This window comes from Symphalangus syndactylus, chromosome 3 (genome assembly GCF_028878055.3).
Source record: "Symphalangus syndactylus isolate Jambi chromosome 3, NHGRI_mSymSyn1-v2.1_pri, whole genome shotgun sequence".
NCBI lineage: Eukaryota > Metazoa > Chordata > Mammalia > Primates > Hylobatidae > Symphalangus > Symphalangus syndactylus.
Genome location: NC_072425.2, coordinates 73,121,136 through 73,141,754, shown reverse-complemented (window position 1 = coordinate 73,141,754; position 20,619 = coordinate 73,121,136). Strand labels below are relative to the sequence as shown.

At 36.7% G+C, this 20,619-nt stretch overlaps 1 protein-coding gene across 8 annotated transcripts in view; it reads right to left on the bottom strand.

Annotated features, from left to right (window-relative positions):
* The window catches only part of TRPM3 (transient receptor potential cation channel subfamily M member 3), a 943,194-nt gene that overhangs the window by 808,856 nt on the left and 113,719 nt on the right, over window positions 1–20,619 (bottom strand). The window lies entirely within an intron of this gene.

Here is a 20,619-nt window from a genome sequence, read left to right as displayed (position 1 = left end):
CTCTTATTTCATGTGTGTTTATTTTGCCTCTCAAATTAGCACCTGCAGAGAAATGAGTAGGTCTTATAATTTTCTGTTTTGTACAGTATCTAAAATGATTCCAAGCATATATTAGACAGTCTGAATTAAATACCATTTTGATTATCTGATGATTCTTCACTATTTCCATTGGTCAATAAGAGTTGAGTGTGGAATATCCCAAAGCCTTATAGGTGAGCTGAACCTCAGGAATACAGCAAAAAGTTCAAAGGGGCTACGAAGATGCAGCAACTAAAGGAGCTCTACTTTATGCTTTATAAATTGGAGATATGAATTATATTGCATGAGGGAGAAGGGGTTACAGGTTAAAATAAGGGTTGAAAACCACTGTCATGAGTACTCAAAATAATATGTAACCATGAAGACAAATCAATATGAATCTTAAATATCTTGCCTCAAGCTATTTATTATCTCTAAATTCTAGAGTTCTCCTGCTCTATATTCTTCCTGCATCCTTTATCCTGAAGGAAAGAGATATATGCCTGGCCCTAGCATTTGGGGGTATTGTCTAACAATGTAAAAACATGTTTATATGATTCTGAAATTCTATTAAAGGAGGATTCTTGAGCACCTGCTATGTGCAGAGTATCCAATAACTCAAACATAAGCACTCATGAACCTTTGTACAAATAAATACAGAAAATTTCTTGGAAGCATCATTTGCTAAGATTTAATTCGCAGGAGTTGTGAGATGTAAGTTGGCAGACCAGAAAAAAAGAGTGAGAAAAAAAGAACCCAAATTTAGAAGTACAATAGAAGAAAGCCAAACCACTAGCAATCACAGTCTGGTAGGAGCTGCAGCATGGTGCCCAGCATAGCACCCCAAAAATGTATTCCTTAGGCACAGTCCTGCTGTATCCTTCCTGCAGGCGGCTCTTGTGTTTGTCGGACCACACACAGGAACATCTCCCTAATCTTGGCTAATTAGAGGAGAAATTGCAGTCTGAATCTGTGAAAAACTAGATTGCAGATTTTTGTTAAGGTTACATAGTTTAATTACTTTCAGAAATACACAGTAACTCAATTAGGGAACCAAAAAGTTTTCAGTTCTGTGTAGGGCCTGCTTCAATGAGAGAAAAACACTTTTATAATCATTGTGTAGATTCACACATAAATGGCACTGTTAAAATTCAGAATCCTATACTAATTATTTACACTAGAAAACGGATAATGAGCATATTTATTGAATGCCAGCTACTTACCAGCTATTATGATACTAATGATCACAATATCCCTGAAATGTTAGAATTTCCTACTGCCAATATTTTTCTAATAATAAGAAATCAAATTCTTAGTATGCCATAGCAGAAAGACACAGATTACATTTCTGATTTCTCTATCTCAGAAAAGGAGGGACAGGGTGCTGGGTATATTAAAAACTTAGTGTTTAATACACCCAGTGTAAATTAGGGTTTAACACTTAATATACACTGTAGAGAGAAGAGATAAGGGGAATCTGAGTACAAGGCAGCAGCAGGTTAAGATCCAAGTATGTCAGATGACTATGAGAAGGATTCACACAGATATAGGAGGCAGAACCTACTAAAACTCCTAGAGTCAAAAGGGAACCACAGTCTTTCTTGGTGGTGTTTCCATAGCCTCAGGAGGGGCAGCAGCTGATAGAAGTGCTGATCTGGCCTAGATACATCTCCATTTATTTTACAGGACTTGTCTGGGTCTCAAAAAACAGATTTTGTGTATCTTTAAATGACCATGAGAGCTTGGGAAAGCTGCTAAGATTCTTGGGATCTCAATTTTCCACTAATAAAATTAAGAAGATAAATTAGAACTCCAGAGTAGGTAACATAATTTCATATAGTTGATCTTAAAAATATTAGTAAATTATTGATTACTTAGAAAATAATCATAAATGTGTGTTAATTATACCACAATAAAAATAATCCTAGGCAAAATTTTGGATAAATTTATACAACTTCTTGTGAAAACAAGTATTACACAACAGAAACTCATTTTAAAAGTTAGATTGTGAAATCTAAAAATATGTGTTTAAAAGCATATGAAAACTTTCACTAATGTTCAAATAAGATAAACTAGCCACACAGTAATTTTGCCTCATAATAAATATCCTTCATGTTGATCTAAGTTATAATGCAGGCTTATAATAGACGGCACAGTAATATTTGGTTTCCTGACATAGTTACTGGACATAGTTGCCTCATTTCTCATCTACATTTTATATGACTTATATTCTACATAAAACATAATTATTCTATATTCTACATTATAATCTTGCAAGAAGAACCCCAATATTTACTATTTACTAAGCATGCTTTTTACATTTCTTATAATTTAGTTTATATTCTAAAAAGAAGAAGGAGAAGGAGGAGAAGAAAAAGGAGGAGGAGGAAGAAGAGGAGAGGGAAGAGGAGGAGGAGGAGGGAAAGGAGAAGGAGAAAAAGGAGAGGGAGAAAAAGGAGGAGGAGGAAAAGGAGGAGAAAAAGGAGGGGGAAGAGGAGGAAGAAGAGGAGAGGGAGGAGAAGGAAGAAGAGGAGAGGGAAGAAGAGGAGAGGGAGGAGAAGGAAGAAGAAGAGAGGGAGGAGGAAGAGGAGAAGGAGAAAAAGACAGGAAGGAAGGAAGGAACAGAGGGAGAGGGAGGGAAAGAGAGGGGGAGGAGAGGGGAGGAGGGGAGGGAAGAGGAGGGGAGGAGAGGAGGGGAGGAGGGAGGGGAGGAGAGGAGGGGAGGAGAGGACGGGAGGGGAGGGGGGAGGAGAGGAGGGGAGGAGGGGGGGAGGAGAGGAGAGGATGGGAGGGGAGGGGGGAGGAGAGGAGGGGAGGGGAGGAGGGGAGGGGAGGGGGGAGGAGAGGAGGGGAGGGGAGGGGGGAGGAGAGGAGGGGAGGAGAGGGGGGAGGAGAGGAGGGGAGGAGAGGAGGGGAGGGGAGGGGGGAGGAGAGGAGGGGAGGGGAGGGGGGAGGAGAGGAGGGGAGGGGATGGGGGAGGGGAGGAGAGGGGAGCGGGAGGAGGAAGAAAAGGAAGGAGGAAAAGAAAGTAAAGGAGGAGGGGAGGGGAGGGGAGGGGGGAGGGGAGGAGAGGGGAGGGGGAGGAGGAAGAAAAGGAAGGAGGAAAAGAAAGAAAAGGAGGAGGAAGAGGAGAAAGAAGAGGAGGAGGAAGAGAAGAGGAGAAGGAAGAAGAGGAGAAGGAAGAGGAGGAGGAAGAGAAGAGGAGGGGGAAGAGGAGGAGGGGGAAGAAGAGGAGGGGGAAGAGGAGGAGGGGGAAGAGGAGGAGGGGGAAGAGGAGAGGGAAGAGAAGGAAGAAGAGGAGAGGGAGGAGGAACAGGAAAAGGACAAAAAGATAGGAAGGAAGGAAGGGAGGAAAGGAGGGAGGCAGGGAGAGGAGAGGGGAGGGGAGGAGAGTAGAGGGGAGGGGAGGAGAGTAGAGGGGAGGGGAGGAGAGTAGAGGGGAGGGGAGGGGAGGGGAGGGGAGGGGAGGGGAGAGGAGAGGGGGAGGAGAAGGGGAGGAGAGGTGGAGGAGATGGGAAGGGAGGGGAGGGGAGGAGGAGGAAGAGGAGGAAGAAAAGGAAGGAGGAAAAGAAAGAAAAGGAAGAGGAGGAAGAGGAGGAGGAGAAGAGGAGGAGGAACAGGAAGAAGAAGAGGTAGAGGAGGAAGAAGAGGTAGAGGAGGAAGAAGAGGAGGAATAAGAGGAGGAGGAAGAGGAAGAAGGAGAAGGAGAAGAAGAGGAAGGTGGAGTAGGGAGGAGGAAGAGAAGGAGGAGGGTTAAACTATTTATGCAGGTTATTGTACAGCTATAGTATTCATAAAATAAACTTTCTGTAAACACAGTATGTTTAAGGAATAGAAAATTCTGCTTAATTGCATACACTGGTCAAATAACAAAATCAACATATCTATCTACTACTAATAACCCCTTGACTAAGAAAACTATTAAGTATATTCAAATCTTGGATGATTTTTAAAATATACTTTAGAATTTTGCTGCACCTTGGAGTTTTTAAATATTATTTGTAGCTATTACAGAAAAACAAGCTTTTATTCCACTATTTTATGATTTTGACTAGGAATAATGCTTTTTTTTGGATACATCTTTGGCTAAAGTCTGTCTACCCGCCCCCAAAAACTTAGTCTAGGTCAGTGGTTTTCAATGTTGGGTGTGTGTGTGTGTGTGTGTGTGTGTGTGTGTGTGTTTCGGCACAGAACCCTTTGCTCTAGTGAAACCTAACACAGTTTGACAATTGAGCTAAGAGTGACATTTTATTAATTTAAATAAACTCAGTTTTAAAAATGTATTTGTTACAAAGCCAGTCATAAGAATGCAGTAGATTCCACTCTGATGAACCAAAAAAAAAAAAAAAATGTGAAATCAGGAGATAAAGAGAAAAGTTACAGTGTGATATCTGTTTCCTTACCAATTGATTCCTATATTTCATTTTAGTTGCACGATTTCATGAAGATGCTACTTCACACCATTGAGCATTCGTATACAATTTTATAGGATTTCTTAAAAAGATCAGTGTAATGCCACAAGCTTCTAATTAACAACACATTTAGAAAAATTTTTAAATGTATGCGCAAAGTGGAAGCTTTGCCCAGAAAAAAACACAAATTAAGCTTTGCTGGTTTCTAAGTGTGACAACTTTTATGTAATATATTCTAGTAGGTTTTCTTAAACAATTTTTAAATCATTGAAATATCCATGTCAATAAAGTTCAAATCAAAATTAGGAGAATTCCCACAGAACTTCCAAAACATGGTATATTATAACAATATGCCTATATTCAATCTGGTCTCTTTCAAGTATAATACTTGGACTCAATGTGGTTATTTTGTCTTCCCAGGGAAGAAAAGGGAAGAATTTTGAACTGTAGAACAAATATTTCTATAAAAAAGATAGTGACAATGACACTAAACAGAGATTACAAACTCAATTGTGTACGGAATCCCAGCAGGGAACATGAATCCGTTAAGGGGACTGCAAGAGGTCGGCTCTGAACCAGAGAGTTCATGACCTACTTCTAGGAAACTGGTCAGAACTCAGCTCTAACAAGTGTCTGTGCTGTGAAAACTCAGCAGTACGAAATCGACTTCTCAAATAGCTCCCAATAGCATTCATGCCCTTGGATAATCCTCTCCTATTGAGTGTGGGTTGAACTTAGAGATTTACTTCCAATGGGAGAGTAGGAACCAGCAAAAGTGACAAGATGGTATTTCCAAGATAAGCTCACAAAAGACTGCCATTTCTGTGCAGCTAACACACTATCTGGCTCTTCTCAATTTTGCTTTGATAAGGCAAACTGCCATGTGATAAACTGCCCTATGGGGAGGCCCCTGTGAGAAAGAACTGAGGGAGACCTTTGACCAACATCCTCTTAGGAACTGAATTCCTCCAACAACCATGGGAGTGAGCTGAAATCGTCCTCTTCCAGCAGACTCTTGTGATGACTTCAACCCCACCAGATAACTTGAGTGCAGTTTTGTGGGAGACTTAGAGCTAGAGGTCCAATTATGCTACACCTGGATTCTTTACGCACAGAAATAGAGATAATAAATATTGTTGTTTGAAACAGTAGATACCTAATACAGAATGTGAACCAATTTTATAAATTTTCACGAGCAGCTGGAAACCCAGATTCCAGTGTGTGAAATCTCCTGTTTCTATTTAAGTTGAAAACCAATTCGTTTAATAGCTCAATATGTTACACAGAGGAAAATAACACATCTGAAGGTTAAAGGGAATTGCAAAGCTCCAATTTTCCACTGGTATGCTAATAAGGGAAATGCCAGAGATGATGACCAAAAGTGATCATCCATTGATAAATCTGTGGAATGAGAAAGTCCTCTAAAATAAAATGAAACAACAAACTAATTTTTCCTCTAAAGTGTAACATGCCAACAGAGATGGTATCTTGAAAGGTAAGAAGCTCTGGTGCAAGTAGGCACAACCATCAGTAATAAAATTAGAGAAAAAAATTATAACTAAGTAATTTACCAGAAGGAGACCTTGAATCACTGAAAGCTCTTAATATTAAATCTGCCTAATATTTTACTCGTGTGTTTCTACAGAATACTAATAAGCAAGCAGCAGAGGAAAACCTAAGGGATTATTTTCCCCTTTTTAAATGTGAAAGACTATACTGTGGTTAATATACATGAGTTGCAAACTGCTAGGAAAAAGAGACCAATTTCTAACATAAAAATGTACTCATGGATATAAGTCATACTGAAACATTTTAAGACAAAATATTTCTATAAATGTTTGCCACAGAATTACCATAATATCATCTGCTCTATTACAGACGATGGCTAATCCTGTCTTACCCACTCTCAACATTTCATCTATCATTTCTAAGAGAATGAATCCCAAATAGCCATTTCTATCTCTGGCCACATCCCTAAACTATAATCCTTTATCTCAAATTGTGTTTTCTCTTAGCTATCCTCCTTCTTATTCAACAACCATCTTTCTCCCCAAATTGCCTCCTCCTGAACCATTCCACCATAGCCATTTCCATTGAGTTATGAAATCTGATTAGTTGTTCTTTAACTTTAACTTAATTAGCTTAAATATTACTTCCTTTATATTTTTATAGTAATGATGCTGGTTCAAGGCTTTATGAGTTAACTCCTTAATTACTGTACTGTTTTCTTCTCTTCATCTTTTTCTTTCCAACTATTTACCTCATTGTTGCTTTATTCTACATATACACACCAATACTGAGCTCCATAAAGAATCACTGAAGAGAAATCAATTATGGGTAATAATATATGATGGAATTTTGCCCTACATTACAAAATGTCACCACCACTTAGCTTTTAAATGCCATAATGGAATGAAATGAACTAGAAGGTACTAGGAAGGAGATCATGGGTAACCAAAAAATTATGGATAGAAGCACCTGTAATCACTTTAATGATGTGAAAGTATATTAATAAGTTTGCAGGCATGAAACACGGTCACGGCTTCTTGGAGACCTGGAGTTAGCTCTCCTCCCTAGAAAGATTTTCTGTTTAGCATTGACTGACTATTACAGATTTCAGTAACCCCAGACCCTGCCCTGAAACCCTGGGTAGAAGTTTGGCAAATCAAGTTCTTTTAGATTACATTTTTTTTTCAATATACCAGAAGGCTATTTATACAAAACCAATATTAAGGAAATAATGCTTCACAAAGAGAATAGCCATCTTTAAACTAAATGACTTGTGGTTAAATTCTTATACAGTGAATACTTTTAAAATAGAACATGACTTTATAATCTTCCTATGTGACTTACACATACTGAACACTTTAAACTTGATAACGCTACATACAAAAGCATCTCCTCATCACTGAAATGAAACAATTCTGAATATAATTGCTGAAATTAAATTTCCTATTTTTTCATTTGAAATAATATAAGAAATCGGGCCAGGCGCGGTGGCCCACACTTGTAATCCCAGCACTTTGGGAGGCCGAGGAGGGCAGATCACGAGGTCAGGAGATCGAGACCATGGTGAAACCCCGTCTCTACTAAAAATACAAAAAATTAGCCGGGCGTGGTGGCGGGTGCCTGTAGTCCCAGCTACTCGGAGAGGCTGAGGCAGGAGAATGGCCTGAACCCAGGAGGCGGAGCTTGCAGTGAGCAGAGATTGCGCCACTGCACTCCAGCCTGGGAGACAGAGCGAGACTCCGTCTCAAAAAAAAAAACAAGAAATAATGTAAGAAATCAAAACTTAGCCTAATGTTTGGCCCCCGGGATCAATAAACTGAGTTATTTAAAAGAATACAGAAATAACCTTTCTAAAATGAGTTATTTCCCACAGACTTACCATATATTGTTCAACTCTTCAAATTAATTTTGTAAACATAAAGAATGTCAGGTGTGGTCTAACATCAAGTGGAATTTATTAGAATCTAACAGAAACAGTTTTATACTTCAATACTAAATATCTTTAACACTTTTACAAGTGGGGAGATACAGTCCTTTTTGGCATCTGACTCTGCATATGAACAGCATGAGCAGCAGAGAGATTTGCCAAAGTCAGAAAAATCATCATGGAGTCCATGAGACTGATCAGTCCAGGAGAAAAATATTCAAAGGTGTTGCTCCTCCAGCCTACCAATCAATTCATTCAAAACAAACTATTAGCTTATTAACATACTCCAAGAAGACATCAGTGTCTTTTGGCAAGCTAGCCTGAAAAATAACCACAAAATAATAGAACTCATTCTTCTCACCTAGGAAGTAAGTAGGACAGTTTCATAACATATACATGCTCAGGGCAAGACTACAAACTGTCCAAAAAAAATAAAAGATAGCAGGTTGAAAGAGCTGACCAGCCCAAAATCTCCTTAAGCTGATAAGCAACTTCAGCAGTCTCAGGATACAAAACCAATGTGCAAAAATCACAAGCATTCCTATACAACAATAATAGACAAACAGCCAAATCATGAGTGAACTCCCATTCACAACTACTACAAAGAGAATAAAATACCTAGGAATCAAACTTACAAGGGATGTGAAGGACTTCTTCAAGGAGAACTACAAACCACTGCTCAAGGAAATAAGAGAGGACACAAACAAATGGAAAAACATTCCATGCTTATGGATAGAAGAATCAATATCATGAAAATGGCCATACTGCCCAAAGTAATTTATAGATTCAGTGCTATCCCCATAAAGCTACCACTGACTTTCTTCACTGAATTAGAAAAAAACTACTTTGAATTTCATATGGAACCAAAAAAGAGCCTGCATAACCAAGAAAATCCTAAGCAAAAAGAATAAAGCTGGAAGCATCATGCTCCCTGACTTCAATCTATACTACAAGGCTACAGTAACCAAAACAGCATGGTACTGGTACCAAAACAGAGATATAGACCAATGGAACAGAACAGAGGCCTCAAAAATAACACCATACATCTACAACCATCTGATATTTGACAAACCTGACAAAAACAAGCAATGGGGAAAGGATGCCCTATTTAATAAATGGTGTTGGGAAAACTGCCTAGCCATATGCAGAAAACCGGAACTGGACCCCTTCCTTACACCTTATACAAAATTTAACTCAAGATGGATTAAAGACTTCAACATAAGATCTAAAACGAGAAAAACACTAGAAGAAAACCTAGGCAATACCATTCAGGACATAGGCATGGGCAAAGACATCATGTCTAAAACACCAAAAGCAATGGCAACAAAAGGCAAAATTGAAAAATGAGGTCTAATTAAACTATAGAGCTTCTGCACAACACAAGAGACTATCATCCGAGTCAACAGGCAATCTACAGAATGGAAGCCCATCTGACAAAGGGCTAATATCCAGAATCTACAAGGAACTTAAATTTACAAGAAAAAAAACAAACAACCCCATCAAAAAATAGGCGAAGGATATGAACAGACAATTATCAAAAGACATTTATACAGTCAACAAACATGAAAAAAGCTCATCATCACTGGTCATTAGAGAAATTCTCATCAAAACCATAATGAGATACCATCTCATGCCAGTTAGAATGGCAATCATTAAAAAGTCAGGAAACAACAGATGCTGGAGAGGATGTAGAGGAACAGGAACTCTTTTACACTGTTGGTGGGAGTGTAAATTAGTTCAACCATTGTGGAAGATAAAAGTGTGGCAATTCCTCAAGGATCTAGAACCAGAAATACCATTTTACGTAGCAATTCCATTACTGGATATATACCCAAAGGATTATAAATCATAGTTCTACTATAAAGACACATGCACATATATGTTTATTGCAGCACTGTTCACAATAGCAAAGATTTGGAACCAACCCAAATTCCCATCAATGGTAGACTGGATAACGAAAATGTGGCAAATATACACCATGGAATACTATGCAGCCATAAAAAAGGATGACTTCATGTCCTTTGCAGGGATATGGATGAAGCTGGAAATCATCATTCTCAGCAAACTAACACAGGAACAGAATACCAAACACCACATGTTCTCACTCATAAGTGGGAGTTGAACAATGAGAACACATGGACACAGGAAGGGGAATATTACACACCGGGTCCTGTTGCAGGGTTGGGGGCCAGGAGAGGGAGAGCATTAGGAGAAATACCTAATGTAGATGACGGGTTGATGGGTGCAGCAAACCACCATGGCACATGTATACCTATGTAACAAACCTGCACATTCTGCACATGTACCTCAGAACTTAAAGTATAACAACAACAACATCAACAACAGAAAAAAAAAAAAAAGAGCTGACCAGAAACTTCGGCCCCGCTGCTCACTAAGTCAAAAGGCTCGGTAAAAACTTCAGCCATCCCTTTTTGAACCTTTGTTTACTTGAGGAATAAAAGTCACATCTAATGACTCAGAGATGTTCCTTAGAGTAAGTGCGAGCCTGATTTAGCTTTACTACAAAACCTAAAACCAAGACTTCAGAAGGCCAAGATGATCTGCCAGTAATTTAATCGCCTGCTAGAGTAACATTCAATGCTCTTCAGAGGGAAATGGTGGAAGGCAAAGTCTATATGATGTGTCATACGTAATATGTCCAGCAAATTAGCAGAGAAACATGAAAATATGACTCAGTCTAGAGAAAAGTCAGCAGAAACAGACCCAGTTACAAGGCAGATTTCAGAATTAGTGGACAAGAATTGATAAAACAAAAAAGAACCTATGATCAATGTTAAACTAGAGGAAAAGATGTACGTATGAGTAATGAGAGATGAGGATCTCAGAAGAGATACGAAAAATGTAAAAGTAATGAAAATCCTAAAACTGATAAAAAGCAGTATCTGAAATAAAACATAACTAGCTGTAAAAAAAAAAAAAAGCCTTTGACAAGATTTAACACCCATTTCAAATAAAAATCCTTGATAAAGAGGAATAGATGGATACTTCCTTGCACACACACACCCCTCCCTCTCTCAGTCCTAGAGTCAGCATCTTACTTGACAGAGAAACATTATTGGTGTTTCTGCTAAAATCAAAAACAAGGCAAAGATGTCCAGTATTCACCTTTTCAATACTGTTTAACTGAAGGTGTTAACCAATACAATTAGACACGAAACAGGAAGAAATGAAACTATCTCTATTTGTAGATAACATGATAGTATACCCAGGAATGGCTAGAGAACCAATGGTTAAAATGATAAAAGAATTAGATAATGTAGCAGATATAAACTTAGGATGCTAAAAAAAATCAATATTTTTTACAGAGTAAGATAAAATACAAGAGAAAACTCAATCCACAATACCATCAATAAAAAAAATACTCAAAAATGAACTTCAAACCCTTTATGAACAAAATTATAAAAATATCCTTAAAAGATATAAATGGAGACTTACATAAATTAAAAACACCCCTTGTTATTGTTTTAAAAGTCTCAAATATCAAGATGTTAGTTATGTCAAAGTTAATTCATAAACTTAATGTGATCACAATAAAAATCTTTTTTCTGGAGCTACACAAGTTGTAATGCAGTTCAAACAGAAAAATTGATATGCAAGAATAACTAGAAAAACAGTCAAAGAAAAGAGCTTTAAAGAAAAATAGCTTTACCTGATATTTACATATGCTACAAAGCCTCCAAAATTAAAAATTGTGGGTACTAGTGCATGAATTGACGAACCAATGGAATGGAGTAAGTACTGAAATAGACTCAATAACATATAGAAATTTAGCATATGATAAAGGCGGCCTCTTGAACTGCTGGGTCGAAGACACACTTTTAAATAAATCATGTTGGGATAATTATCAGCTATTTGGGAAAAGATATTAGATCTGTTCATCATGCCATACATAGCGTATGACTCCATTTATTTAGTACTGTAGAAAAGGCAAAGCTATAGGACTAGACAACAGATCTGTGATTTCTGGAGACTGGGAGATGGAGAGAAGAGTTGACTCTGAGGGGGTAGCAGGAGAATTTTGGGGATGATGGAGTTGTTCTATATGAACTTTGCTGGTGAACGCATGACTATGCATTTGATAAAATTCAGAACTAGACACAACATAGACGCTTTTGGTACATAAATTTATGAAAACAGGTTGTAGGTAAAGACGGAATTCAGACAGTGTCAAACAAATCTATCTGTATTATAAATAAATCTCATAATCACACTGAGTAGATCCAGGGAATAAAACTGACCTAAGTAACTTTGAAAACAGGATTTTGAACATTGTAAGGCTAAAGACAAAAAGAAATCTACACAACATTGGATTGAAGTTGATGCATTTGTTTCTCCTGGGACATGGTTTAGCATTTCTGCAACTATACATATGCCAGGGTTGAACAAATATGTAAATGAAATGCATTGCAGACAATGAGAGCTAAATACAGAGACCAATATGTGTGTGAATGCATGGGTTGGTGAAATCGTTTGGCCGTGTCCCCACCCGAATCTCATCTTGAATTACCATGTGTTGTGGGAGGGACACAGTGGGAAGTAACTGAATCATGGGGGCAAGTCCTTTCATGCTATTCTTGTGATAGTGAATAAGTCTCACGAGATCTGATGGTTTTAAGAAGGAGAGTTTCCCTGCACAAGCTCTCTTCTCTTGTTTGCTGCCATGCAAAACATGTCTTTCACCTTCCACCATGATTGTGAGGACTCCCCAGCCATGTAGAACTTTAAGTCCAATAAGCCTCTTTCTTTTGTAAATTTCCCAGTCTTGGGTATGTCTTTATCAGCAGTGTGAAAACAGACTAATACAGTTGGTATATGTACATATATTTCTTAGCTCTATCTATTGAATAGGACTAAAAGCAGTGACACCCAGTAGCAATGAGCATATCTAGCAAACAGATTTTTGTTTCTTACTACCATTTTCCAATAAAAGAAACCAGGGCTCCTTGTAGAAGTGGTCATTCTAGAGGAAGAACAGGAAAATTATACAAGAGAACCCTAGATGATTTGGGGTGCCAGAAAGCAAGAAAGTGCCAAAAAGCAACAACAACCATCACCACCACCAAAAATCATCAGTTTGTGTCAAAAGGGCACAGAAACCAATGTGAAAAAGCTCCCAAAGTTGGAACATCCTGTGCATTAAAATAAAAAATATATTATTGCAATAATACTATATCTATGAGTCTATATTGGTTATAGAAATAACTGAATAAACTGGGAAAAGGAACTCATAAAAAAATTTCAATTGATATATATAGGAAGAAAGAGGAAAGTAAACAATTACCAGTGGGACACCACAGTAAAATTTGCTGCAGGCAATATCCACTGATGAATACTAAATGTGTCAACAAAAGTTTAAGCAGAAACAGGCTATTTGCATAAATCTCAAAATATCCTACCCTAATATTCGTTAATTACAACAGGAAAAAAGTAACTTCATGGTGAAGAAATTTGGCAGACGCCACCTTAACCAAATGATCAAGGTTAACATCACTACCAACGTGACGTACATCTGGTATGATACACTGAGAAGGGCATATCACTTCTCTGGTATCTTTTCCAATAATGCACCACCTCAACCTATTCACTGGAAAACTACAGACGAACTCAAGTTGAGAAACATTTTACAAAATGAGTGACAAGTACCGTTCAAAATTGCTAAGGTTACAAAACGCAAGGATATATATTGAATGCTCAATAGGAGAAGGGTAAGAAGACATGAGAACTAAATTCAATGTAGAATCCTAGATTGGATCCTGGGAAAAAAAAAAAAAAAAACTAGTAAAAAAAAAAACTGGTAAAAAACATCAAATAAAATTTGTAATTCAGTTAATAGTACCTACCAATGTTAATTTCTTAGTTTTGATAATTTTCCTGTGGTTATGGAAGATGTTAACTTAAAGGGAAGTGGAGAAAAGTATATACGAGGACATTCTACTTTTGTATATCTTCTGCATTAAAAATAATACCATAAACAAAGTCAAAGAAAAATTTCAAATTAGGAGAGAATACTTGCAATACATCACAGATAAAGAGCTAATCCCCCTAAAGTGTAAAGAGCTTCCAAAAATTGAGGCAGAGAGGATGAGTAAAAGACAGGAACAATTTATTTAAAATGGTTTAAGAATGGTCCTTATGCAGACGAAACACTTCACTCAAAAAAAATGCAGAGTAACACCACATAGAAACACTATTTCTCATCTATCAAAATGAGAAAGATTATGTTGGCAAGGCTGTGGGGAAACAGACACTTTTAAATATCACTTTTAAATATCTTCTCCATAAAGTTTGGCACATTTGGAACGCCAAATGTGCCAAACTTTATGGAGAAGAAATTGGTGATATCTTTAAATAGGTGTATATATATATATAAATAAATATATACGCTTTTACTCTTTTATTCAGCAATTCTACCTCAAGAACTTTATGCTGAAAACACACTTTTGAAACACATTGCAAAAGCATTGAAAACTATGAATATGCCCAAATATAAAAGACTGGTGGAATAATTATGATATTATATGATAAATATTAATAAATTATGATACAATTACACAATTGAGTACTATACAGCTATAAAAAGTACTTAGTAAACTCCAAGAAACGATATGAAATAATTTCTAAGATGTATTATTAGGTGAAAAATATGAAGAGAAAAATAATATATATCCAAGTGCTGGCAAAGATGTGCAGCAACAAAAACTCATTCATTGCTGGTGAGAAAGCAAAATAGTACCATCATTTTGAAAGACAATGTAGCAATTTTTACAAAAGTAAATTAGGCTTACTATAAGATCCAGCAACTATGCTCCTAGATCTTTACCCCAATCAGCCAAACTACATCCACACAAAAACCTGCACACACATATTTGTAGCAGCTTTACTCATAGTTGTAAAAAGATTGGAATGAGCCAAAATGTCTTTTAATAAGTGAATTTTTAAAAAGTAAGAACTGTGGTCCATCTGTATAATGGTTTATTATTCAGTGATAAAAAGAAATAAGCTATCAAGCTACAACAAAAATGAAGAATCCTTTAGTGCCCATTACTAAGTCTATGAAATTTAAAAATATCTACAATAGTGTACCCTTTGTATAAGAAAGGTAAAATAAAAAAATAAATATGCTTATTTTTGCCAAAGGAAACACAAGAAGAATTATATAGACACAGAGAATTATATAGATTTTCTATAAGGGCTTACAGTAGGGAAGGAAGGGGGGTAAAAGAGTGAAAGGATTAGGGAATGGACCCACACTTCCTTTAGTATATTTTTTAAGTATAATTTTGACTTTGGGAGCACATAAATGTTGTATTTAGCATACAAAAATAAGTTAAAAAGGAAGCAAGGAAACCCAGAACTGAATGCAGACAAAAATAAATGTACTCAACTATATTTCACAATAATAAATAATGACACTGTAAAAGAAAGAAAGAACTAGTCCAAGTGGCTTCTGATCAAAGTATTTTGACAATACAACTTCACTATCAGTGTGGGGAGGGGATTCAAATACATCCTGAACTTTTATTAGTAGGTTGGCTTTTGTAATGGCATGGGGTGGCCATTCTGGAGCTACTTTATGCATATTATGTTGGACAATGAATAGATCTGTTGATATTGTTGAGAGCTAGGCCACTCACATGGAAGAAAGGAGATACAAAAGAAAGCACAGAAGAATCCTGTGAGATTGGCTTGAAATTATCTACATAAAATAATTACAGAAAGTAATTTCATAAAGAGAAAAGGGTAAATATATATTTATATTCTAACTCTGTCCACTGAAAGGGCCTCCAAGTAGTAACATCTCAGGAGAAGCAAGCACTCTTAGAACCCAGATACTGGTTTCTAACATAGAATTTCCCATTAGGGAACAAAATATCCAGGAATCTTTGAAGAAATTGATTATTCCAGGTCTTATGTAGGGAAAATATAAGATGAGCTTGAGTCATCTTATTAAGCCAGAAAGTAAGGAAGTTACTTTTAAGAATGATGGAGGTTTTTCAAAAGGAATGGGGACTCATGGTGAAGGGGCACCTACTGGCCATATCTGGGACAATTTGAGTATCAAATTAATGATAACAATTATAACCTATTGCATAAAATAGGAATCTATTATTACATGTTACATTAGATTAGATTAGATTAGATTAGATTATAAGATAGATAGATAGATAGATAGATAGATAGATAGATAGATAGATAGACAGACTGAAGAGGAGGGAATCTTCGTTACATAAGATGATAACTGATGAATGTGGAGTAAGTTGAAAATCTGTCATTTTAAACCACCATAGAAAAAATTAACTGAGATAGTTGGGCACGGTGGCTCACGCCTTTAATCCCAGCACTTTGGGAGGCCAAGGAGAGTAGATTACCTGAGGTCAAGAGCTGGAGACCAGCCTGGCCAACATGGTGAAATCCCGTCTCTATCAAAAAATACAAAAATTAGCTAGGTATGGTGGTGCCTGCCTGTAATCCCAGCTACTCGGGAGGCTGAGGCAGAAGAATTGCTTGAACCCGGGAGGCAGAGGTTGCAGTGACCCGAGATCACACCATTCCACTGCAGCCTGGGAGACAGAGTGAAACTTCAGCTCAAAAAAAAAGAAAATTAACTGGACCGTGAAACATCAATGGATACTAAATCTACCAGGGAAAATGTATTTTTAAAAAACAGGATATTTGCATGACCTAAAAATATCTCTCACAAGTTGCTTATTAGTTGCTAGGGAAAAATAATAGCAATACAGTGGATGAACATAAAAGCTAAGACTATAAAACTTTGAGAAGAAACATAGGACAATATCATCACACCACTGAGGTTGACAGATTCAGATTTCTTAGCTAGGACTCAAAATGTACTAATAAAAAAGTTATAAACTAGATTTCATCAAAATTAAAAGCTTCTGCTCATCACATATTCACAATATATCTGACAAATGACTTATAAACAATATATAAGGAACTCTTGCAATTCAATAACAAGAAAACAAACACTCAAATTAAAAAGTGGCAAAAGATAAAAAGTGGGCCAAGGATGTGAACAGACATTGCTGAAGAGAAGACATTTATGTGGCCAACAAACATATGAAAAAAGCTCATCATCACTGGTCATTAGAGAAATTCTCATCAAAACCATAATGAGACACCATCTCATGCCAGTTTGAATGGTGACCATTAAAAAGTCAGGAAATAACAGATTCTGGAGAGGATGTGGAGAAACAGAAACACTTTTACACTGTTGGTGGGAGTGTACATTAGTTCAACCATTGTGGAAGACAGTGTGGTGATGCCTCAAGGATCTACAATCAGAAATACCATTTGACCCAGCAATCCCATTACTGGGTATATACCCAAAGGATTAAAAATCATTCTACTATAAAGACACATGCACATGTATGTTTGTTGCAGCACTATTCACGATAGCAAAGACTTGAACCAACCCAAATTCCCATCGATGATAGACTGGATAAAGAAAATGTGGCACACATACATCATGGAATACTATGTAGCCATAAAAAACGATGAGTTCATATTCTTTGCAGAGACATGGATGAAGCTGGAAACCATCATTCTCAGCAAACAAATCCAGCAACAGAAAACCAAACACTGCATATTCTCACTCATAAGTGGGAGTTGAACGATGAGAACACATGGACACAGGGAGGGGAACATCACACACCAGGGCCTGTCGGGGGGCGGGGGGCGAGGGGAGGGAGAGCATTAGGAGAAATACCTAATGTAGACGATGGGTTGATGGGTACAGCAAACCACCATGGCACACATATACCTATGTAATGAACCTGCATGTTCTACACATGTATCCCAGCACTTAAAGTATAATAAAAAAGTGACAAAAGATGTGCACAGTTATATGACAAAAGAAGATATATAAATGTTTAATAACCACATAAAACATGCTGAATGTTATTGGTTTTCAGGGAAATGCAAATTAAAATTACAAATTACACCACACATCCACTAGAATGTCTCACCTTGAAAAGGCTGACAACATAAAATGTTGGCAGATGTGGACCAACTGGAAGTCTTAACCTTACCAATAGTATACTATAGGAAATTGTTTAGCACATTTTTCTTAAAATGTTTGTTAAAAGACAGCAATACCACACAGATATGTTATCAAAATAAATGAAAGCATATATTCTTTCAAAGAATTGTACAAGAATATTCATAGCAGTTTTACTCACTTCAAAATTGGAAACAACAATTTCTACCAACAGATGTGTGGAAATAAAAATTATATCACATATTCATACAATGGAATACCACTCAGCAATAAAAAGAAATTATTGATGCATAAAACAAGGATGAATCTTTAAAATATCAAACTGTACACTTAAAATCTGTAGACTTTAAAAAATTAATGTTTAATTTGCAAGCAATAAAGTTAACAACAAAATCTTGACCCTTCTTGCTATCCTCATTTTTACCTTTTGTCTCTGCACCTCACTGTGTCCTGGGTTTTAGGAGTTTGCTGCTTCTATAGTCTTAGGGTTGTACTTTAAGAAATAAAATAGTACAAGTACAAAATTAGGCACCGGGCCTCATTAAACTGCATTAGCTTTCTGGTAAACCAATACAGAGAGCTAAACTCTTTGCAAGGGAGCCAGCGTCACTAACAGCTGTTGTAAACCAGAAAAACAAAAGATAAAAAGAATTTTAACTGGAAAGAAGTGCCTTTGGGAAACAGAGGTTCCACTGGCCAAGAGCCAAGGGAAGCAGGGAGTAGCTCATAAGAAGGAGGTTAGCCTCAGATAAAGTAATGAGAGAAAATATAAAAATTAAGAGGAGTGGTATCTTGACCTTGTTGTCTTGGCTGAAACAGGAAAGCAAAGAGAGACAACCAGCAGCTGTGTACAGAAGAGAACAGAGTAGGGGTGAGAGGTAGGAGTACTACCTGCTTTTGGAAAAACCTCATTGATTGGGATGGGGAGTGAGGATCACGATAGAGAATCTGTTTTGTATTTTTATTTTCTGGGCACGGATAGTCAGGATACAACATTGCTCTCACCACTTAGAAATGTAGCACAAACCATGAGTGAACTGTGATGAGAGAAACTGACATTTCTGATATGTTAGGAAATCTGGCTATTAAACAAATACCAAAAGGGGAGGGAGCTTCCCTATAATGAAAAAGGTAAGTCATATGTGCAGACTATATATTCTGCTTTTCACAAATAGCTCTGATATATTCCTTTTGTTCCAATATCATGTTTGGCTTAGCATTTTCGTGGTTGAAGTTATCCCCACCTGGACAATAAATTATACGATCACCTAAGAATAATGTTGCTAGAAAGGTTAATCATGATAGCAAATGTGAAAATGTTGATATATAATAGACATTCAGTTACTGTCAGTTTTCCTGTAACTCTCCTTAGAACCCTTTCGTCAGTAGTACCCTCATAAGCATCTGCAGTTCTCCCCCACAAAGAGTTGAGGTTTTCTTGTCTTATTTTCTGACAAAGCATAGAAAGGCTCTTTGTCCGTGGATTTTACTTAGTTCTGTTCAATTTTTTAGTTAATTTACTTACCATTATTGAAATACACTATTATCATGCTTGACAGACAGTGGTTGATTTTAAATTTTTCAAAACTTTTACATCAATACTGTGGTGACAGTTTTAAAATCACAAAATAAACATCTTGAATAGTTTAATTTTTTGCCCCCAGACAATAAATTCATCCCCTGTAATTTAACATGAAATTTAAGAGACGTTAGGCCAGGTGAGGTGGCTCATGCCTGTAACTCCAGAACTTTGGGAGGCTGAGAGATCGCTTGAGGCCAGGTGTTTGAGATCAGCCTGGGCAACATAGTGAGGCCTCGTGTTTATTAAAAACATTTTGATTAAAAATAAATTAAATGAAAAATAATACTAAAATAATTTTAATTAAAATTTTAAATTAAAACTTTTAATTAAAATTGCATTTATTAGGTTTTAACACCTTACATTTAAAGATGTTATTGATTGCTTATTTCTTGAAAAGTTGAGAAGATACACATTCCCTGCAAATAGGGCTGATTGATTTGCACTAAGAAGAAATAGTATGATCCTCTTTGGCTGAGAAAAAAGTTAAAATGAACAACTCCCATGAGCTTTAAGGAATATTTTCTTTTTATACAAAAGTGACAAATGACCTAAAGAAATAAAAAAAAATTTAATTGTTATTTTCTGATTATTGGCAGACAGCTTAAAGTGTGAAGCCCCTAAAAAGAAAATTATTTTTGCCCTATTGAGAATTTAAAAGTTACACATACACAGAGACACATTTCAGTGAGCAATGAAACTAGTAATTTAAATAAATGTTAATTATTTAGAAATTACCCAGAAAAAGTTTTGTGGCTTGTCTATGAATCATTGCTACATTTGATGAACAGTTGCTACAGCTATTAGACTTTAAATTTTTTGTGATTGAATATCTTAGAGCAGCATAATTCAGTTACTTCACTACTTTCTCCTGTATAGTTGTTGCTGTGCTAAGTCCTTTCATAAACAGTATGTAACTCATTTAATCTGCAAAATAACCCAGAAAGAAAAGCAGACTTTTCTCATTTTTTTTGCAGATAGAGAAATTGTTTCAAAAATTCTGTCATTTTGATAGTTTGGTAGTTGACTTTTCTGAAAACTGTTTGTTTGTTTGTTTATTTATTTATTTATTTATTTATTTTTTGAGACTGAGTCTCATTCTGTCACCTAGGCTGGAGTGTGATGTTGCAATCTC